Source organism: Peromyscus leucopus, chromosome 3 (assembly GCF_004664715.2).
Source record: "Peromyscus leucopus breed LL Stock chromosome 3, UCI_PerLeu_2.1, whole genome shotgun sequence".
Taxonomy (NCBI): domain Eukaryota; kingdom Metazoa; phylum Chordata; class Mammalia; order Rodentia; family Cricetidae; genus Peromyscus; species Peromyscus leucopus.
The window spans coordinates 51,762,642-51,784,798 of record NC_051065.1 but is presented as its reverse complement, the minus strand read 5'-3'; the positions used below and the strand labels follow the sequence as shown (position 1 = coordinate 51,784,798).

Genomic DNA, 22,157 nt, shown 5'->3' with positions numbered 1-22,157 from the left:
GGGCTGGGAGGGACAGGTGGATGAGGACAGACTAAGAAGTCACATGCTCCCCAGAACTGGAGGGAGCCTAAGAAATGTGAGAGACAAAAGAACAGAGAAGCAGGGTTGGCGCTTTGACTTTGGAGCCTCTCCTAAACCTCCATTTCTTATCATTATGCCCTTTACTCTATTTGAAATCACTTCTTCCATGTAAAGGAGCTAATATAATAAAACTGGTGGCAAAAGATTTGGTGTAGTTTTCCAAACACTGCACGTGAAGGACTTAGTTCATCATGTAACGATGCAGTTCATGATACAAATCTTGAGGCTTTCAGGATGTGCTCCAAGTTACTTCAGCACTGTAGTATTTTTATAAATATATATATTGCTATATATACTCATTGATTAATGTATATCATTATATATACCCATTGATCAGAAGTGATCATTCTTCAGGCCATGGTCATATTGCAAATTGCTCACTTTTCTGAGAGCTAACACTTTTTAGTTCTGTCAATTTCCCACCTCTGTTTTTCCTAAGAGCCATAACCAAAAAGTCTTAACATCTTATATAAAACTTCCCTAAGGTAATAACATGTATGATTTAGGACCTGCAAATTCATTGTCAGAAATTAATTCTTCTAAACAAAGGAAATCAGTGGTCCCCTGATTACTATGCTGTTAGCGATCCAGAGTACAGAAACCAAATTATTTTTGTCTACTCAAAATTCATGTGTGTGTGTGTGTGTGTGTGTGTGTGTGTGTGTGTGTGTGTGTGTGTGTGTATTCTGTTCCTTGGCAGACTTGGTGGCCACTGAATCCCTAAAGCATTAAAGAAGCAAAGACTCAAATGGTTCTGTGTAAGTGGATCATTCTATTTTCTGTTGCATGTCTCTCTTCCTTGATATGCCTCAGAGAGAAGAGTGATGTTATTTGTCTAACAACTTTCTTGAGATGTAATTCATATATAATCCAACTAGCTAGTATGTAATTCAGTGGCTTTTAATGTTTGCTATTTTTTGACATAATCCATTTTAGGGTATTTCATGTATCCAAAGAAGTAGCACTGCATTTTTCCGCTTTCATTTCTGTCTCTCAATTCTTCTTAAAGTGATATATTTTCTGTTTCTCTAGTTTCATGTCTCTTGAACATTTCATATGTGTGGGATCACAAGTATCTAGTTCTTTGATATTGGTTTCTTTACCTTAGTACAATGTCTATATGAGTTCCCCAGTCATGGCACTCATCATTATTTCATTTACTTTATTTGAGCCTATTATTCCACTGTGTGGGTCTATCATTCTATTTAGAGATTCATCAACTGATTGAGTTGTTCCCACTTTCAGTTGTAAAAAAAATTGCTGTTATAAATATTACTGTGTGAATTTTTTTGCAAAACTATCATTTTTCCACTATACTATTAATGACAGTAGATACTGTTTATTGACTTACCTATAGCATCGCTTGTGGATGAATACTGAGGACTGTGGCTTTGGCTTGTGAGTTATCTCTGTATTGTACAACTTGAGGAAGCAACCTGTATCTTGAAAATAAAATGAGCTGACTTTGACGTAATCACTTAATTCTATACTTAATATACTAACACAAGTTGGCCCAATTTTTGGACAATAATAGGTACGAGGAGCAGAGCCAGGTGTGCTAACAAAAAACAATTTCAAGACCTCTTTAAAACTCACTCTGGGAGTTTCCCTTCCTTTTCCTCAATATCTCAGTTTTCTTGAATAATTCTTAATAAAGTTTGCTTCCACTTTTCATACTCCCATGATCACTAGTATGAGACAAGTTACTCAGAGTCATTGTCCAAGGTAGATCTCTGATGACTGCAAGTGTCTGGCATCTTAGTTCCTCAGCTCATAATGGGCCATCAAATGTCCTCCTGCTTTCAAAAATCATACAATAAATACGATTTCAAGCAAAGACTAATATATTTATGGCCCTATAAAATCTGTAGACTTTGAACCTGGATTTGGGTCCATTACTTCTCATTTCAAATTGGTGTGTATGTGTGTGTGTGTGTGTGTGTGTGTGTGTGTGTACATTTTCCCATGAGGCATTTCCACAACATCCCACCGTAAACGATTGTCACTGCATCACAACATTTTCTGCTCACAATTCTGTACTTGATTTACTTTAGCAAAAGAATGGTGACCTTCTCATAGGAAAACCCCATGATGCAAAGCACAAAATACACTAAAGAAAAGGTTGGGCATCACACATTGGATCCTCTCTGTGTTCATCAGGGAAAGTTTAGATTAGAGTCAAATGCACTGCCTCATTTTGTTCCATTTCTTTGTGATTTTTAAATATGTTAAAGTTATAAATTTCCTCCTTAGTAGAAAAGTTCATTATGCCATTATATATTTGTAGAGTCCAGAGGCGCTGACAAATCCCTCCTGGGATGTTTCAGAGTGGCCCAATAATTGTGTTGTTTCCCACAAACTCTTATCTTCCAAATACCCACTCCCTCCTTTTTTGCAAATGGCTATAGGAAATGGAAATCCGTGTACACATACGGAAGTAGAATCTATTTTTGATTCAGATTTTCTTGTGTTGACATAAACAAAAACTAAAGCTAGTGTGCATCATGGGAACGTGCGGGTTTGAGCTGTGCATAATGGTACCATTTACATTTTAAGATAAACTCTCACAGCTGTTGGATAGAGACTGAAGCTTGCACACAGTGAACACGAACTGTTACAATCTTCTATTACGAAGCTTATATTCATTGCTTCAATTAAATCACCCAGAGCACTAGTAATTAGGTAGCCATTATTACTGCCACTTAAAAATGGAATAAAAACTGCAACTTGGAGAAGTCAACTTTTCCTAAGGTCATAGAATGTAACAGAGGTAGGCTCAGATTTGTCTGCCTTAGACCTCTTCTTGCCAAACTCTGTTGATGCTGCCTCGAAATTCAAACAAGGAAGAGTGAGAAGCATGAGTAAAAAAAAAAATTGAGTGTAAGAATTGACTCTAAAAGCAAAAACTCCAAGATCCTTGAAGTTGTTCTAGGGGATGTTATTTCCTCCACATGGATAATAATTGATGTATTTCCCCCAAGAATCAACTAAACATCAATTGAAATTAGAATATTATAAGCTAACATCTGTTGCAAAATTAGTTTCTAAAGTACCCCTAAAATAGCTTGTTATATTTCCAAAGCAGATTGTATCTTAAATATTGTTTGCTCCAGGATTGCAACTAACAAATATCCCTGAGATATGCTATTGGGTAAAATGAAGGTCAGCATCATTTTTATTGTTACAATGGATTGTGAGTTTTTAAGGTCAGGAGTGCACATTTCTTACATACACACTCGACTGCCCAACAGCAAGAGTCTGCTTGCTGTCTGATTGCAAATGTACAGAGTCACAAACCAATAGTTTTAACTTCTACACATTCATGAACATGTATGTGTTTAAATATGTTTAATAAGAATTAATATACTTCCAGATAGTGAATTAAAAATCAAATTCTTATTGACTCTCCTTGCTGTTTTGCATACTGTAATTTCAAATTAAACATACATACATGGGGGTGAGAGATACACACACTTTTTCTTATTAAACAAAAAAGAAGATAGCCTAAGCTGTTATTATGAAGGACCTCAACCCTTCCATAACTTGAGAAACCTCCAAGATCAGAAACTGACCAGAATAAAGAATTAGAGAATAAAGAGAGTTTAAGGGGTTAAATTTCTTAGAGTCTTAAATTATAAGAGCAAGAAGCTTAAATATTTGGACCTTAATTCTCCCTTAAAAGTTAATAATGGACAATGTCCATATCATGTAAAAGTTGGGATAATTTTATAAGCATATTCTTAGAAGTTTCTATAATCACTTATGTTTATTAGGATCTCTAGTGAGCTATATTCAATAAAATGGCAGGAATAATATGAAGTGGGAACTATATTTGTGATAAGACGTCTGCTATGGAATACAGTGAATATTTCAATTAATTTAATCATTGAACCACCCAGACCCATTTCAGAATTCTGAGTTCGGAGGGGGCGGGCAGGAGCTTACCTTACTGCACTAGTCACAGGGATACATACAAAGAAGCAATGCTGTTTGCTAAGAAAAGTGGCTCCCAAAGGTGAGAATCAATCTCCTTCCTTGAGGAACACTTGTGAATTAATTTATGTGTTAAACTCAACAGGTTGTAGACAGAAGACACTGTAGGCTATAGGAAGTGGTCAGATCTAAACATATTGTAATCATTGGACTGTCAACTTGACTATATTTAGAGTTGGCCTGGGGATATACCACTGGATTTGTCTGTAAGAGTGTTTCCATAAAGATTTGACTGCTTTGGGAATATCCACCCTTAATTTGGGTGGTGCATTAAAACCTTAAGTCCAGATTTGAAAGTTCCCCCCTCCAACACACACACACACACACACACACACACACACACACTGAGACAGAGACAGACAGAGAGAGAGAAAGAGAAAGAGAGATACACTCACAGGTGCATACATACACACATTCTTTAAGTCCTGTTCCGCCCCCCCCCAAAAAAAAACATTGCCCAACACAACCACTTATTGTCAGTAAGACCATGGATCAGTTATATACATTTTGTAGGCCTCCAATTACTTGTCTGTAAAATGAAGATAACAGGTAGAGCTTTGTAAAAAGTAGACATTTTTTAAACTTTCTTTTTATTTATTCTTTGTGTCTTTCACATCATGTCTCCACATCATATTTCCCGATCTCACCCATCCCCACCTCAAAACAAAATAAAATCTAAGAGAATAAAGGGGGAAAAAGGATTGGGCAGAAAGGGAGAGCCTCATGTCATGGAAGCTGCAATGTGATACAATGAGTCACACTGTAAACCCCTTTATCCATAGATTTTTACACGCAGGTGTTCATCCCAAACAATCATTGATCTTGTCTGAGGCCCCTGGTCTCTCCTATGCCATGGACGCTGGGCCCTCACTGGGACTGTTCCTGGATATCTTGCTGCTGCCCTGGGTGCGCAGAACAGACACCTCCCTCCCCCTCCCTGTGCCCCAGCAGATCACAGATGGGGGGGACGGGGAGGGGTCAACACATAACCCTGGTTCTGGGCCTGGGTAGTTGCAGGGTTGGCCAGCCGGCCAGCTCTCCCCTGTCTTTGCACCAGGGCGAGCTCTCCAGCATTACCCTGGCTAGTTCTACTCTTGCAGTGATGAGCAAGGGGCGGGGCCAGTTCTGAAGCTTTCATGTCCTCAGAGTCGGTTCTCCCACACCCACACCTTAGGGCCAGCTCTACTGTGTTGCCCAGGTCTGGCTGGCATAAGGGCCACTCTCCAGAGTCCTGCAGCTGGTGAGGGGCTGAGACAGCTCTTCAGCTTTTATGACCTCAGGGGCAGCTCTCCCACATGCCTCAGGCATTGATGGGCAGGGATTGAGGGTTTGATTATGGGGGGCGGGGATCTCTCCCCTGCCCATGCCGCCACATGACAAATGAGTAGTGGGGACAGTTCTCCCATGCTCACAATTTCAGGACTGGCTCACCCGTACCTCCGCCATCAGGGTCAGAACTATTTTAATAAATGCAAAAGTTATTGCAATAGAATGTCACAGGATAAACACTGTAAATTACACCTGCTTGAAGGGTCTTAGCATTATGTCTGTGCTATGGTGTTTCAGAGGATTTCCAGACAGTGGACTTGCCTGGAAGTGCTCTCTCTGACTCAGAAGCTTAGAGGAGGCATTATGGCTGACAACTCAGCCAGCACTTCCCTCACTGCCTTCCCCCAAGAACACCGTGCCTTTCATATACAAAGATTCTGCCTCAGTTTATTTATTTATTTTGTGTGTATTATGTTCTGCTTGTATGTATGTATGTGCACTGTGTGCATACAGTGCCCAAGGAGGCCAGAAGAGGACATTAAATCTCCTGAAATTGGAGTTAAGGACTATTCTAGCCGCCACGTGGGTTCTGGGAACCAGATCTGGGTCCTCTACAAGAGCAGCAAGTGCTCTTAATCATTGAGGTGTCTCTCCAGTCCCCTAGTTCACTTCTTATGCAGCTGGTTTATGTCAGGAAAATGTAGCTCTGGGAGGAAAATTAAACTCTAGGTAATAGCTAGCCACACGGCAAGCCACATTCTCCAGCTCTGTTTTTACAATGATAGTTTATGTACTTCCATCATGTCTGTGTTTGATATTTGTGTGTCTGGACTTATTTTGTTCTTGTTGGTGGGAAGGAATACAAGTCAGCACTTCAATTTTAAGATAACATACAGCTGCTCCTTGTTTTCCAATAGGATTAGGTTTTGGTCAACATTGCAAGCTGAAAATACTGTAAGTCAATAATACATTTAATACACCTGCTCTGCTTGAATACCATTCCTTAGCAACACTGTGCTCCCTGTAAAGTGCCAATCATTTACCACCATAATTGCACAGTTAGAAGGAATCAGAGTCTACCAACCCCAGCATCATAAGAAAGTACCTGACCACATACTGCTAGTACAAAGAGAGACAAAACCAAAAATTCTAAGGCTTCTACTGAGTGTATATCACTTTCACACCATCCTAAAACTGAAAGTGTAAGTCAAGGCATCATAAACCAGGAGCTGTCTATGCATATTTGTGATTCTATTTGGATCTTTTTTTAGTTCATGAAAGACAGCCTAAGATGTTTATTTTATATTAACATCAGCATTTATATAGAGATATTAAAGTATAAGAAAATAATTGACTATAATGAAAATATAGATCCCCACAGTATTAAGATATAACTGTGAAAATAGTAGTATCTAAGTTGAGTACCAAATTATCAAGTAAATTTCTTTTATTTTAAATGATTATGTAAAAGATTTATTTATTTATCTTGCGTGTGTGTGTGTGTGTGTGTGTGTGTGTGTGTTTGTGTGTGTGTACCAGTGCCTATGGAGACCAAAAGGCATTGCATCTCCTAGAACTGGAGTTACAGCCTATTGTGAGCTCCTACTGTGGGTTCTGGGAGCTGAGTCCAACTCTTCTGAAAGAGCTGCATGTGCTTTTAACTGCTGAGACATCTCTCAAGCCTCTCAGGCCAGTGTGTTATTGTGACTTTGTAAAAGAGGACTAGGAAGAACAAAGATAATAAGCAATTGACACAATGAACAAGAAAGAATTGGTGGGACTGAGGAATCTGGATGCAGACATCCACAGCTAGGCCCCGGGTGGAGTGCTGGGAGTCTAATTAGCGAGAAAGAGGAGGGCTTATATGAGTGAGAATTGTTGAAACCAAGGTTGGATAAAGCACAGGGACAAATAGCCAAATGAATGGAAACACATGAACTATGAACCAAAGGCTGAGGGGCCCCCAGCTGGATCAGGCCCTCTGAATAGGTGAGACAGTTGATTGGCTTGATCTGTTTGGGAGGCATCTAGGCAGGGGTACCAGGTCCTGGGCTCGTTGCATGAGATAGCAGTTTGAAACCTGGGGGTTATGCAGGGACGCTTGGCTCAGTCTGGGAGGAGGGGACTGGAAAAAAAATAAAATAATAAAAAGAAAAAAAAGAAAGAAAGAATTGGTGGAGGGTAACATACTGGTACCATTGTTCTATATGTTGTTTAGAAATACTGTTACCAGCAAATCCTGGGAAACATAGTGGGTCTATCCCTGAACATGTTACACAGGCCACATTTCAAAGAAGGTAGTAAGGATTTACCCACACAGTTCTTATAGCAAGTACTCTGTTGGTGCTCATATGCCAGAGTTTTATTTTACAAGTTTCTTGACCCACAATCCATTTATTACATTTTTGTAAGCCCCATTAAAAGCTCAGAAATGTACTCAAATATAGACATAGTATTTACTGTCTAGAAAAACAGAGCCTATGATAGCAAAGAGTATAAAACAAGGGTGGGGATGGCTCAGTCAACAAAGTGCTTCTTGTGCAAGTGGAAAGAGCTGAGGGTAGATCTGCAGAAGCCACTCCAGAAGTCTGCACACCGTATGCCTGCAACGCAGCAGTGAAGGTCACATACAGGTAGATTCACAGAGCACTGGGCAGACGCCTAGCACAATTAATAATTTCCCATCTCAGGGTGGGAAAAGGGGTAAACACTTGAGGAAGACACTGGATAGTGATCTGTGACCTCAACATACACATAAACACATGGGTGTATACACCTACACACTCATGCAAACCACACAAACATGTTAACACCCTTGCCAAATTGCAGAATGAAATAGTGATAGCAAAATGGTGCTTAGCCTGTGGCAGAATTGTTGTCTTGTAGTTTCCCCCAAATTTAATTTCCTTCCCACAAGTTCAGGCCTTCTTCTGTCAAGGGCAATACATAATGTACAAGCACTCTAGATCAGTGGTTTTCAGCCTTCCTAGAGCTTTGACCCTTTCATATAGTTGCTCATATCACAGTGAGCCCCAACTATAAAATTATTTTTGTTGCTACATCATAACGGTAATGCTGCTACTGTTATGAATTGTAATGTAAATATATGATATGCAGATGGTCCTAGGTGATTCCTGTGAGTCATTAGACAACAAAGGGCTGTGACCACAGATTGAGAACCACTCTTCTAGAAGGAGGTGGGTATACATGATGCTAACTGAATGTTCTGAATGACAGATGGGGAAAGCTTACAGCACACATGTGCACCTACCTGCCTTCAATCTCATAAAGACAGTTATTTGGTTTTTAAGTGAAATTTTGCCTTTACTGAGACCAAAAAGCAAGCTGGTGAGGAAAGGGTTTATTTGGCTTACACTTCCATATCACTACTCATCATCAAAGAAGTCAGAACAGGAACTCAAACAGGGCAGGAAGCTGTAGGCAGGAGCTGATTCAGAGGCTATGGAAGGGTGCTGCTGACAGGCTTGTTCCCCATGGTTTGCTCATCCTGTTTTCTTATAGAACTCAGGACAACCAGCCCAGGACATAGTACCATCCACAGTAGTCTGGGCCCTCCTACCTCAATCACTAATTAAGAAAATGTTCTGTAGGTTTGCCTACAGCCCGATCTTATGGAGGCATTTTCTTATTGAGGTTCCCTCCTCTCAGATGACTTTAGCTTGTGTCAAGTTGACATAAAACTATCCAGCACAAAATCCCAGTAGAGACAAGAAAATGTTTCTTTTACAGTATAAATTAGAGATCATTCTCTCTGGCTTTACATACTATCAAAACTAGGTAGGAAATCCTCTAACTAAACTCAAGCTAGTGTGACAATAATCACACCAGGTTGTGTGGGAAGAAAACTTGGGGATGAAGAAATAATATAAATGAAACTTGAGAAATGTATTTATTAGTGTTGCCTTCAAAATCATGCATCTGTTTTTCCCATGGCAAACAGATTAACAATGATGTTTGAAGCATTCTGGTCTTTAAGTGGTTGTCTAATTCACCGGTCATTCACCACTGCATAATACTGATTTCCATTCTTTGTTATTGAATGCGTAGCTTTTCTATACTATGGTCTTGTTTTTACATCCTTCTCAACAGTGAGTATTTATACCTTTATATTTTTTCTAACTCCAAACAGCTCTCTGTTCGTGACATATAACAAAAAATGGAGTTTATGACTGAAATAGAATTAATATAGAAACTATGTTACTTTTCTTGACCCAAATTCGGCACACAGATTGGACAGGTGGACAAAAGTATCAGCTCCAGATCCAATTTCTCCTCCATTAGTTTAAACACTCATCAGCATGATCATCATCATATCAATATCTGAGACAGAAATAGAGAGGATAGGGAGAGAGAAAGAGTGAGAGAGTACTGCAATGATCCTGTGTGGTTAGAAGACAACTTTTGAAGTTTCTTCTCATCTTAATATCTGGGGACTGAACTCAGGTCATGGGTTTGCATAGTACCTTCTCCTTGATGAGCTGTCTCACTAGCCCTCCCTTATCTTTTGGAACAATCAAATTAAAGTTGATGGACACAAGGAGACAATAGTATAAGTGGAAAGAAATATGGCAGCTTCTTCATTCCTCTCAATTTACTGATGAGGCAACCAGACTTTGCTGATTTTTAAAATTTTTTCAGGTTGGTAGATTAGGCAGAACAATTATTTGCTTGCTGGGTCATTGATCTTTCTGTCAAAAAAACTTCCTTCTACAAGTTGGCAACAATAAAACGAGTCCCAATTGTTTTAAAAGGCTATGCATCATCATGAGTCTAGTAGAGTATCGAAACATATCTCCAAATAGATGTCATCTCTTGAGAAATAACCTCTGCCAAAGAAGACTCATAATTTCCAAGCTTCTGAGATAATTGCCTTGTGCATCTCCCAGACATCTCAAACTGTGTCTATTGAGCTAAAACAAATCGAATTGAAATTCAATTGGAGTGGTCTGTGGGATGACTTCAGTGACGGCACAGGTTCAGTCCGTCTAATCAGCAAGATGAATTGCAGCAACTTATGTAATTTGCCCTGGAAATGAGTTTCGTTGTAGAGGTGATCCTGACAAAAAGACAGTAGCTTGTTTTACGAAGCATTTATTTTGCTGAGAGTTTGAGGGGACAGTCCACAGGGATGGGGAAGTCATGCTTGTGGGAGCTTGGGGTGCATCAGTCAGGAAGCTGAAAAAGATGTACAGTAGCTTCGTGACAGTGTGTCTGGAGTTCCCAGCAGCCTTCTGAATTCAAAAGCCATCATGTATTTAGTATCAATCTTGTTCATTTCATGAACACTTTGTGTCTGGGAATAATGAGCACATCAGGCCAAGCAGACACCTAGTTTGCATTTTGTAATTTTGTCTTATCACCAAGGCAGCAAGCCTTGTTTGCTTCACATGCAGCACCAGCGTCTCCTCTCCAGTGGCCTCTGCAGACTTCTCCACATCTGCATGAAGCAACACAGGGAAGTGGTTTTCTCTCTTAAAGAGGTTAGAAGACCTTGGTCTCACTTCAGTCAGAGTGGCTGGGACAAAATGGCATTCTTCAGTTTGATACAACCAGAGAACTGAGTCCTGGTCAGCATCATAGGAGAAAGCTCCAACTTATATCTAGCCAAGGCTACTGAGAAGGTGTGGTAAAGCAGTAAGGGAAGCAAGACACTGACCTTTCTCTCAGACAAATAATAACTCTTGAGTACAGATGACTGAGATTCATCAAACAAGACTGAATTCTGTATGAGGATGGTGTATGACTAGCATCTATGACTTGGTCCCTCTGAGCCTCCAGGAAGTACAGTTAGACTTATATCCCATGAGTTCCACACCCACATATTGATAAATTGTATTCATTCTGAATATAAGTAAACATTTTTCTTGCATTATATTTTACACAATACAGTGTAATAACTGTTTACACAATATTTACCTTGTGATAGTCATTATAGTCAATCTAAAAAAGATTTTTAGGTACATGGATGGTATGTGTGAGTTTTATGCAAATAGTATTTTTTTTTACTACTTATTTTATTTTAGGGAGTTAATTAAGTGGACTTAGATTTTAGTGTCTGTGGTGAGTCTTGCAGTCAATTTCCCACAGATGCTAAAAAAACATGACTCCCCCCATAAAGACTGGAATAAAATGGAAAATTAGGCCATTCGAAACTGACATTTAAAAATAGGCTTATTGTTAAAAATCTTTATTTACACGACTTTAACTTGCAAAAATGTGTAACTTGAAAAATTGTAAAATTTTAACTTATAAAATTAATGCGTAGTTGATTTAGTAGCAATGTTCCTCAAAAGAAAAGCTTCAGAGAGAGGTGTTGGCCCAACTCCCCAGCTGAACAGAGATCCAAACAGGCCCTCGTTGTCCTTTATCTGCTTCCTGGCTTTTATGTATGCTTGGTTTTGGCCTAAAGTTAAGCACAGTGTCCTGGGTTCATTTGGTGCCCATCTTCTCCTTCCCTTTTGTCTTCTCCCACCCACTCCAAGAGATACAGGTATGCCAGGCTGTGAGGTAACCGCTCCCCTGCACCTGAGGTCTGCAGCAGCACTGGGAGATGGGAGGAACTCGCAGGACTGGAGAAGCTGAGGTCATTTTGTGTATTCTGCTGATCCAGAATGTCTAGATGAGAAAATTTACAGGTACTTTTAGATCATGAGAAAATCCTTCTCTTCGCTACATAAAACAAAACCCTAACTAAAGTGACTTTGATCGGAGAATCTTCTCTTTCTGGTAATTGGGGAAATGCAGACTGATGACTACATAAGATGCTGAGAATAAGCAACATGTGAAGGTTCAGTCTAAAGAAGACATTGTGCCACCCTCATCCGTGCGCAGGGGACACTGCTGGAAGAGGGGAGGAAAGAATGAAAAATCCAGAAAATCCAGGGTAAGGGAGGTGGAGTCACAGATTCTAGGCAAGTCATAAGCATTCTAATCAAAGTCCCATAGCAGCTCCAGATGAATGGATCATCACAAGAATGGTCCACTGATAATCCGGCATGGATGAAGGGGCATTCCAAGTCCCTACCCAACACTGCTGAACTATTTGCCAATTCTTGGGGAGGGTAAGCCATTGCCAGCAGACAGGTGCCCACTGATGTGTGCATAGTTGTGTACCCACCAGGCTCCAACAGATAAGTCTAACAAAACTGTGACCAAATGTCTCACAAAATCTCAAAGTTATGATCTGGCAAATGGATTAATAGATGGGAGGAGGCTCAGTTGACTTGAGTGGGAGGAAGATAAGAGTAATCAGATTATGTTATATCCATGTATGAAATTGTCAAATGACAAAATTAATCAACAAAATATTATAAAATTAAAGCAAAATAAACAAAGCAAGCAAGCAAACCAAAGCCAGTGTACCAGGTCCAAGACACTCAGTTCCATGAGTTTTCATTTACATCAGTTTGATTAGGAATAAATCTACCAGTTCTCCAGTTTGATACCTCCTAAGAGGTTGATGAGCAATAAGTAAATTGCAATGATAATGATTAACAAGAAATAGCTAATGCTTTATCTTTTTCAATAAATATTATGCTTTACTGGAATGTAGCTCTTATTTCAAGGATGACTAATAAAAATGAATAATATATCTACAGCATAAGAAGAAAGCTTGGAATTAAAGTATGTTTGGGAGAAATATTGTAGTAGCAGACATAAAACTTGCAGTGTATTCATTTTCTTATGTTCTTGAAAACTTTTAAGAAATCATTGTCTCTAAGAAATGGGAAATGAACAGTGAATTGGTAAGAATGCAATTTGAGATGAGGGGTTTTCTGTGACCCATGAATGAGAAGCTTGAGAAGTAATACAGCAAGCCTGTCATAAAATTAGAAGCAAAGAAGCAAAAGCAAAATGAGCAGAGAAAACAAATAAGTGCAGACGAGGCACTAAAACATTACATTAGTGATGGGCAAGATAAGCTTTAGATAAACACTAGGAGGGAGCAGAGGAAATGGAGGAGATGAAACACACACAAAATATGAGAGACTTGGGCACCTTTGGTCAAACAGATGCTCTACTCTCTGCACTCCTTCACCAGGAAATTTAGATACAGATGCAGAAGGGATGCAGGCAGGAGTTAAATTCTGCATAGGATTTAACTAATGGTGTATTTCTGGGTCCACAAATCATCCTTCAAAGAGTTAGAGGAGTTTGTAAAACAACATGAATGACAGGAATTCCCAAGATCAGGTTTGTGTTGAAGATAATGGTCTTAGTCACTTAGCATCAGTAACCTGAGCCTCAAACTGGTGAAAAACATATGCTTGCAGTGGAAGCCCTGTGTGGAATCCAGGTCTTCGTGTGTGAGAGACTCTGAATCCTTACAAAAGCTTAAGCAAACTATCCTGAGGGAATTCATCTGAAAATTAGACCCACAACAACCCTGCAGATTAAGATCAAACCATGACAATCCTATCAAAGGTCTAAAGCATGGAGAGACAACATTTTAAATCAGATTCAGTTTTTAGAAGAAGACGTGCTAGGCGTAGTGGCTTATGTCTATAACACTAGCACTCAATGGTTGAGGCAGGACAACTGGAGAAACATCTTTCAAGACTATATGAAGTGAGACATGCTATCAGAAAAAAAACAAAACTAAGCAAACCCCAAACAAAACAATATGACAACAGGTATAGACTCTAGTTCCTGGAGTTGCTGTAATTTTCAGAAACAAATTATAAGCCCACGATGCAAGAATCATTAAAGATTTGAAAAGTGCACCAAATACAAGACAATAACCAGTTGGACTTCAGGGGAAATTCAGAAAATGATATATGTTGGTGAAATCTAAAACTTGGTTGATGTGTTAAGCATTAGACAGACACATCTAAAAGACTAAAATTAAACATTGAAAGCCCCCATGTATCATGGTAAAGTAAATAACAATAAAAGCAGAAGAAGATCTTAAAATCAGGCAGTGAGAAATGATAGTACAAGGAAGGATGTCGGTTAGACAGACAGCAGGACCAAACAACCATGGATGGACGCCAGAGACAGTGTGAACTAACGCCTCACAGCCTTTAAGAAAGTGACTGTCAAGTAAAACTGTGTATCTCCCAAACAGTCTTCCACAGACAAGAGAGAAACACTTTTTAACGGAGTCAGAAGCAGCAGAGGGCATCATGCAATCGTGTGCCATCTGTGAATGGGCTTCTACTTGTGAGCAAGAAAACAACCCAACAGGAAAATGGTCCAAACGTCAATGTTCAGAAGAGAGGAGATTCTTGTTTTAATGTTCTGTTGTGTATATTTCCAGCTTTTCTCTGACATATGTGGTTTTTTTAAACACAAATCAGTGTCCATTTAAAATATTGGAAAGAGGTCTATTTCTTTATAAAAACTATTTCTAAATTATTTTTAAATTTCTAAAACCAATATTTCTAAAAACTATTGGTTTGGGATTTCTGAGTTTCCAGGAAAATTCATTAAAGAAATCAGAGGCATTTTTCATTTTTTTTTAAAAATTTTTTGCTAGTTGGATGAAATCAAGAATGAGAATAATGTCCTGTAGAGAAAATATTTTACTCCTCTGATCCAAAAAGACAATGGAAATTATTTAAGAAGAAAAACAATAAAAAAAAAAGTCTTGCATTCCTTACTATGTACCCTTTTCTGAGCCCTGATAAGGTAAACTGTTTACAAACAAACACTGCATAGAATTTCTGTGTTTTTCAAAACCCTTTCTTCTGGTTGTCTCCCAGCAACATGGAGTGGCAGGCGGGGCAAAAACCAAGCCGAAATAACAACAAAAACCCAAAGCACCATTGCTAGCTTGCAGAACCACCTGAGCTTAAGCAAGGTTAAGCCTCTCTCTTCCACTCGTACACTTTTTAAAAGGCAGAGCCTGGGCTGGAGCTTTGTTTCCTTCCATCCTGTAATTCTCTCCACACTGCACGCATGCACTTTGTGGTGTCCCCGTCCTTTGTCATCAACCCCTTCTGATTACACCACTTTGGGGGAAATTACAGTTACAGTGTTAAGAATTATATCCCAATGAGTTCTTGGGCTTCATACAGTGTTTGAAATCACTGCCTTTTTATTGAAAGAGTGAGTTTTGACACGTGAAGCAAACTGTAACTATTCTGCATGCCATTGTTCTTCTACACATATTATTTGGGCTCAATTGTTTCCATTACCACTGGATATGTCATTTAGACTCTCTTAGATATTAAAAAGAAAGTCATCTAGACCAGTCAACCACAAGACAAGTCTCTGTTTTCATAGTCACTGTGCCTGTCCAGTTTAAGACCCCCACGTAGGTTGCCCCATCTCATTTCTGTATTGTTTTAAAGTAGGCAGCCTTCCTTGGGAAAGATGGGTGCCGCAATGCCTCCAGTCCTGTTTGATTTCTTCTATCACAGAGTGGTTCCATTGGCTCCTGGCTGAAAGTGGAAGTGCAAGGGTGGAACAAAATGGATATATATAATACCATGCATTAGGAGCCATGCGATAGTCTGCTGTTAATATTCTCTGACTTTAGCAAGTATTTAAAGTTGATTTTTCCCATATGGCACTTTGCAGGAGCCCCAGAGATTCCTGAGAGAAAGCTCAGAATACTTCCCTCAGTGTGGGTTAGAGCTCTTCCTTCTGTCCAGCTCTACCTGAGTGCACCCTCAGGATTTCCTTTGAGATGGTTGCCCACTAGAAGGAAGCCCTCTCAGATGAGGCCTCTCCATAAATGACTCACAGACCAGCTTCCTTGTGTTGAGCTCTCAGTCGAGCCAAAACATGGATGTTTTTATTATGGCTGATAGATGCTTAGCTGAATTCCAATGCCAAATTCTCTTTACTACTCCGGTTGAGCAAATGTCTCCAGCCTCAAATTCTGCCTGCAGACTTTGGACACACAGAACAAGCATCTGTCCCTGTGTTCTCTCAGATTGTAAGAATGTGTCTCAGTCTCTCTGAGGCACACTCTCCGAAGCTTTATCATTTGAAATAAAGACAGGGGATGAGGAAAGACTTAACTGTGTTATAATTTGACTCTAAGAAAATTCTCCCAAATAATCCAAACTTCTCTCCTATAGCCCAAAGGAGTGTGTGTGTGTGTGTGTGTGTGTGTGTGTGTGTGTTTCATATGTTTCTACCTTTCAAAGCTTGAAGGCAACTTATAACTAACCCATGCTTAGTATTTTAATATCTACATGTTAGAAAGAACAAACTTCTTTCCATAGCATTTCTGGTTCTTCTTTAACCCTCTTCAACACAGATGAGCTTAGGGTTTAATAATAAAGAAAGCATAGTTGGAATGAGAAAGACGGGGCCATGCCACCTGGCCTCAGGCACTTGCCTTTTCATCTATAGAAGGCTTGCTAATTTGTGAGTAAACAGAAAGGGAATGAAACTGGGTTTATTTTCCTGAACTTCTGTTGATAACATATGGCTTGCTTTCACATATGACCTTTTGCAGCATGTAGAAGTTGGGGCCATCTTATAACAGTCATCAGGGAAAACTGCTGAGTTTTCCAGGATTGAGGGAGCCAGTTGTCATGATATTGTAACTTAAACTTGACTATGATAAGGGTGTTTACAAACAGAAATTAGTAGATATTGCAAGTCAGGGTTCCTCTTTCCTCCCCAAGTGTAAACTGTGGAACATTTTTCCAACAACCATTGCATATAAGTACCACAAAATGCTTCTCACATTATCTGTAGCTTTAAAGTTTTCAGCTGGATGTTTCCTTTTCTCCCATAAATATAAAAGAAAAGTTTACCTTTTTAATATTTTTATAGAACTGGAAAACGAGAGAATAAGCATGCTCATTTCTATATACTATGCACTTGCATATCTGAACTACTGAAGTATGTTTATCAAAATGAAGCTATAAATATACCATAGTGTTTCTTGACTTATTAGCCTTAATTGATATGCTTGAAATAATTATGCTTTACTGATTAATATCCATCATCTATGTTTTTCCAATTTAGGAATGAGCAAGCAGTGTTTTTGTTTTTCTAAATGTCATGTTTATTTATTTTGCTGTTGATGTGGTGATACATCTGAGTCACTTCAAAAATTGTTCCAATGAGTTCTGGATAAAAGCATTTCTTCTCTGCAGAGTAAGAACACATTTTAAGAGGAGATAATATTATACAGAATTATAATACCTTGTAAGACCATGATGATGGCCACAAACAGAAGGTACCATAAAATGAATCTGTGATGTAAACATCCTGAGAAGACAGACTGCTTATTGACCTTTTTATAAATATTTTTCCTTTTATCAAATAAATTGAAAGCATAAATTTAGCCAATATAGAACAAACATTCAGTAAAACCAAAGAGCTAGATAGTGCCAGATATTTAATATATCAACAATGATAAGGCTTCTACACTTCCTTTGCAGATAAAAATAAATAAATAAAGACATACCTATTTATAAATTATCTTGGCATTGATTTTATTAACTGGTGGTGTGTTTATGACTCCTGTGATCTTTAACTAAGGAAATGTAAGCACCTACTATGCCCACATCTTTCTGTTTTACATTCTCCTTTCAATGGCATTCCTATTCCTTCCATCGCTACACATTCCATATTTCAGTTTTTATAGGAATTCTCAGTAGTCTCCACTTTGCTGGGCCACTTTTCCTGACTAGTACCACATGGCTCAGAACACCATTCTAATCTATACCCCCATATCCTTTATCTAAGTTTATGGGCTATTAAATTGTACCAACCCTGTGATCAATTACCTCTTCAAAGGTTTCTACAGTGACACATTCACTAACCAACAACTGAGAAGTCCAGTTCTTCAGTCCTTCTGGTACTTACATTTGAAAGAGAGTGGTCCCTTGAAACAGCCAATGAGCAACCAAAATAGATCCATGCAGAGACTTGGAACTTCAAACAAAATCATACAAGGAATGTTGGAACAATTTAGAGGGAAATGAACATTTTTCAGCACCTATAAAATTCCACCTGAAGTGGAGAAGGACGTTTTTCCTTCTCTGAGGGAGATAACAGTAAACACATGGAGGGATGATAGGTTTATTAGTAGCAGTCACTCTTCCCAAGCCTTATATGGGCGAGTCCACAGAACATATACAAGAAAGAAGCTTAGGTTGTCATTTATGTGATGTGTCATCAATGAAATCAGAAGAGACTTGTCACATGAAATTTAAGAGTAAATCATACACTTAAAGAGGTAAATTTTGTTTTATATCTAGGGCAACTAATGTTTAGCATCGAACTTTAAGTGAGGTGACTAATGAGCGACACAGGCATCCTAAACACCTGTACTGACTTCAAGAGGAACTGGGCTTACATTTATTTCTTCCCTACTCCCCACCCCTCAAAAAAGGAGAGGGAATATTACAGGTTGGAAGAAATTCAGAAAACATGGAAGGAACCTATTCTCCATTACTGCATCTGATAACAAAAAGGGACTTCATAACATAAACCAGCAGAGTTAACATCCCTTCTTCTTGCATCCCCTCATCTCTCAATTCCCTGGGTATGGGTTTTAGATGCAAATAGTAATTTTTAAAGCTTTTTTTTCATCTATGTAACTGCAGTCTCATTATCTCATTTCATTGTCTTTCTTTTTAAAATTTTAACTATGATGTTCCATCTGCTGTTACTGAACTGGAATGTACCCAAAATGTAAAGCAAGTCCCATAGGGAATTGCCTCAAAGAATCATTTGTCTGATAAACAGCAAATCACAAAGTGAGTTTTAACTCCTTTCTATTACCACTGGGAAGGGGGAGACATAAGAAAGAAATGAAAGGGAAATACTTTAGAAATGTCTGCATTTTCTCATCCTTTGCCAATCCAGGGAAAGGTACTGATGAACAACACTTCACATTGCATGACTGAGTGGCCTGAACTTTTCCTGGGGTGAAGAGCTGAACAGCAAGGGACACAGAGGAACAGATTATTGTGGTGGTATTCTAATTGTACTGAAATGTGATTTTGATTGTATGTTAATAAGTAAAGTTGCCCGGGGGTCAGAGCTATTAGAGCAATAGACAGAGTGTGGCGGTGGTGACACACGCCTTTAATCCCATAGATCTGTGTGTTCAGGGATACAGCCAGCATTGGAGACATATGCCTTTAAGAGCTAGGGGGCTGTACATTCAGACAGTGACGAGGCAGTCATGTGTTTGGGTTTACAACCAATGAGAAGGCAGAACAATAATACTATAAAAAAGACGTACAGACAGGATATAGCTCTCTTTCGGGAAGCTGGGACACCACAGGCGGAAGGGTGAGATTTTAGCTCTGAGCTCTGACCTCTCGGCTTTCTCTTTTACATAGTTTCTGTGTTTCTTATTTAATACGACTGTTGATTACATCAACAGATTATTGAATTGCATTTTCCCACCCAATATTTGCACCAAGAGTGGTTCTGTCTGCCCACACCATTGGCACAAACAGATACATTCTTCTCCTGCTGTAGACAAGAAGTAGAAGAATTTAAGACCCAAACAACTATTTTTTTTTTTTTAATCTCAGCACATAAGTTATCCCATACTCCTGAAATCAGATCTTATAAACCCCTCGGCTCACTAAGGTAATCTCAGGTGGAATTTTTGCCTCCGTACATAAGAAACAGTATCATTTACTAAACATGTATGTCTTGAGGAACTATATCATGCCAGAGCCATAGTGGTAAGCACTGGGAAAATGAAAGCATAGATAGAAATAAACCACCTAATTCCAGAAGAGGAGACAAACGCTAAGAAATAGCCATAGAAAGTAATTCATAACTGCAATTATAACTGGGGCTGTGGAGCTTAAAACATGGTATGTGAGAGTCTGTGCATCAGGAATTTGTTCTACTGAGGGGTGTCCACGTGATCTTGATCTGAGACCTGAGGTTGATAAGAGAGTCACTGCTTCAGAAGCGGTGGTAATTGATTTAATTGAAGCTGCCGGGAAAGGTTCTATGCATCAAGCCCTGAATGAAGGAGCGCCCCAAGCTCACTGTGGGAGAAGAGAAGCCATGCTGTCTGGAGCAAGAAGAAAGGACTGGAGGAGGCTGTGCACTCTGCCACTCAGGCAGGTGTTGCAGAGATTTGTTTTGGTAATTTTTCAGAAATTTAAAAATCAATTTGGGCTTTTGGAAATGTTATAAAAGATAATATAGTGTTTCCTATGTCTCATTCATTAAGACTCCTCTAATGTTGCAAATTATATTCACCATGATGTCTTTAACAAGAACAAGAAATGAATGTTGGTACAATGTGACTAACTACACTGGAGAGGTTGCTTGGATTTCACCCATCTCCCACTATAGTTTCTTCAGAAAGGTCAGATCTGGACATGTTATGCTTTAGTCATCAGCTAACATAGCATACTTCAGTATTTCTTAGTTTTTATAGTTATATGTACATATAAACCAATTTTTAAACAAATATAAATGTGGCATTTCATGAAAAATAAGATCATGAAAATATATCCTATGCTAATCAATTCACTAGAAAGACTTATCAACTCAAATGTATGCACTAATTCTATGCACCAATAGGAAACCTTCAAATACATTTTGCAAATAGATCTAAAAGGAGAAACAAGTATATTTATAACCATACTTAAGGATAATACTTTATTTTAATAGCTGATATAAGACAGAAACAAAGACATTGAAAACATCATCAATCAAACATATCTGAGAGAATATCACACTCACAATCTTTCTGGAACATTGATTAAGACAAAATATAATCTGAGCCATAAAGTAAGGCTTAATTAATTTCAAATGATGGGAATCATGCAAAGTACATTCTCCAATAATGAAACTATTAGATTATAAATTAACTATAGAAAGAAAAGTTAGTTCATATAAATTATAGGTAACAGATAAAATCTGAAGTTGAATTAAAATATGATGGATGAAAAAGATAACAAAACTATTTTGAATGTGTCTAAAATAATACTCCCATTCACATTAATCCTCACATTAATGACATGATAACATCAAAGGAATGACAACAAATTTCAAAAATAGCCTTACATTTTCCCAAATTAACTCAACTCTCTACTCTGAATGTCTAACAAAAGAAGCATGTGAATAACAGGCATAAATACTAATTATTCCAGTCCTAATGCCTTACAAACTATGCCAAGAAATTAGCTAAAACATAAGAACATCTAAAAATTAAAGCAGAGAACAGTACATTGTCAAAAGAAGTAATCAACAGAACCAAGTTGATGATGATAGTGAAATTTCAGATAAGCATTTTAAATAATCATTATCAATGAGTTCAATTCTCAAGAAGAAGAAGCTGATAAAATGCAGCAATACATGATGAATTAAATTAAATTATGGAATCAAAACTGTAAGAAAATACAAGAAAGAAATCCCAGAAATAAGGACTATCAAAACAGTGATGAAGACTTACTCTGAGAGACTTGGCACAACAGAACACCAGAAATGCTGGGAAGACTCTGGAAACTGTAGATTCATGAATAGAAAGATTTACCTAGATGAACCACAAAGAGGGAAAATGGCAAAATAAAAAAAAATTAAAATAGAGCCTACTAAGTTGGCATACAATATCTAATGGTTTAGCATCAAATTGTTCCATAAAAGAAAGGAAAAGTAATAGGGCAGATGAAATGTTTAAAGAGATAATGGCTTAGAACTTTGGAAGTTAAGAACTTCATCAAACTACACATGTGAAAAGTTTAAGGATCAACAAGGAGGGTTAAAAAGCAAATAAAATACATATACATATCCCAAGACCAGGCACTTCATATTCATTATTTAAAAGTCACAGATAAAGAAAATACCATACATAGGAATAAAAATAGGATGTGTAGACAACTCCATGTTAGAAGCCA

The 22,157-nt window shown here is 38.4% G+C and overlaps 1 long non-coding RNA gene across 1 annotated transcript in view; it reads right to left on the bottom strand.

The window, feature by feature from the left end:
• Positions 1-17,701: 17,701 nt before the first annotated feature.
• The window catches only part of LOC119087595, a 32,805-nt gene continuing 28,349 nt past the window's right edge, over positions 17,702-22,157 (bottom strand). Inside the window, exons 3-4 of the long non-coding RNA XR_005091064.1 lie at positions 21,716-21,796; positions 17,702-18,210 (exon numbers count right to left, since the gene is read on the bottom strand). This is a non-coding gene — a long non-coding RNA (uncharacterized LOC119087595). The remainder of the gene's footprint in view (positions 18,211-21,715; positions 21,797-22,157) is intronic.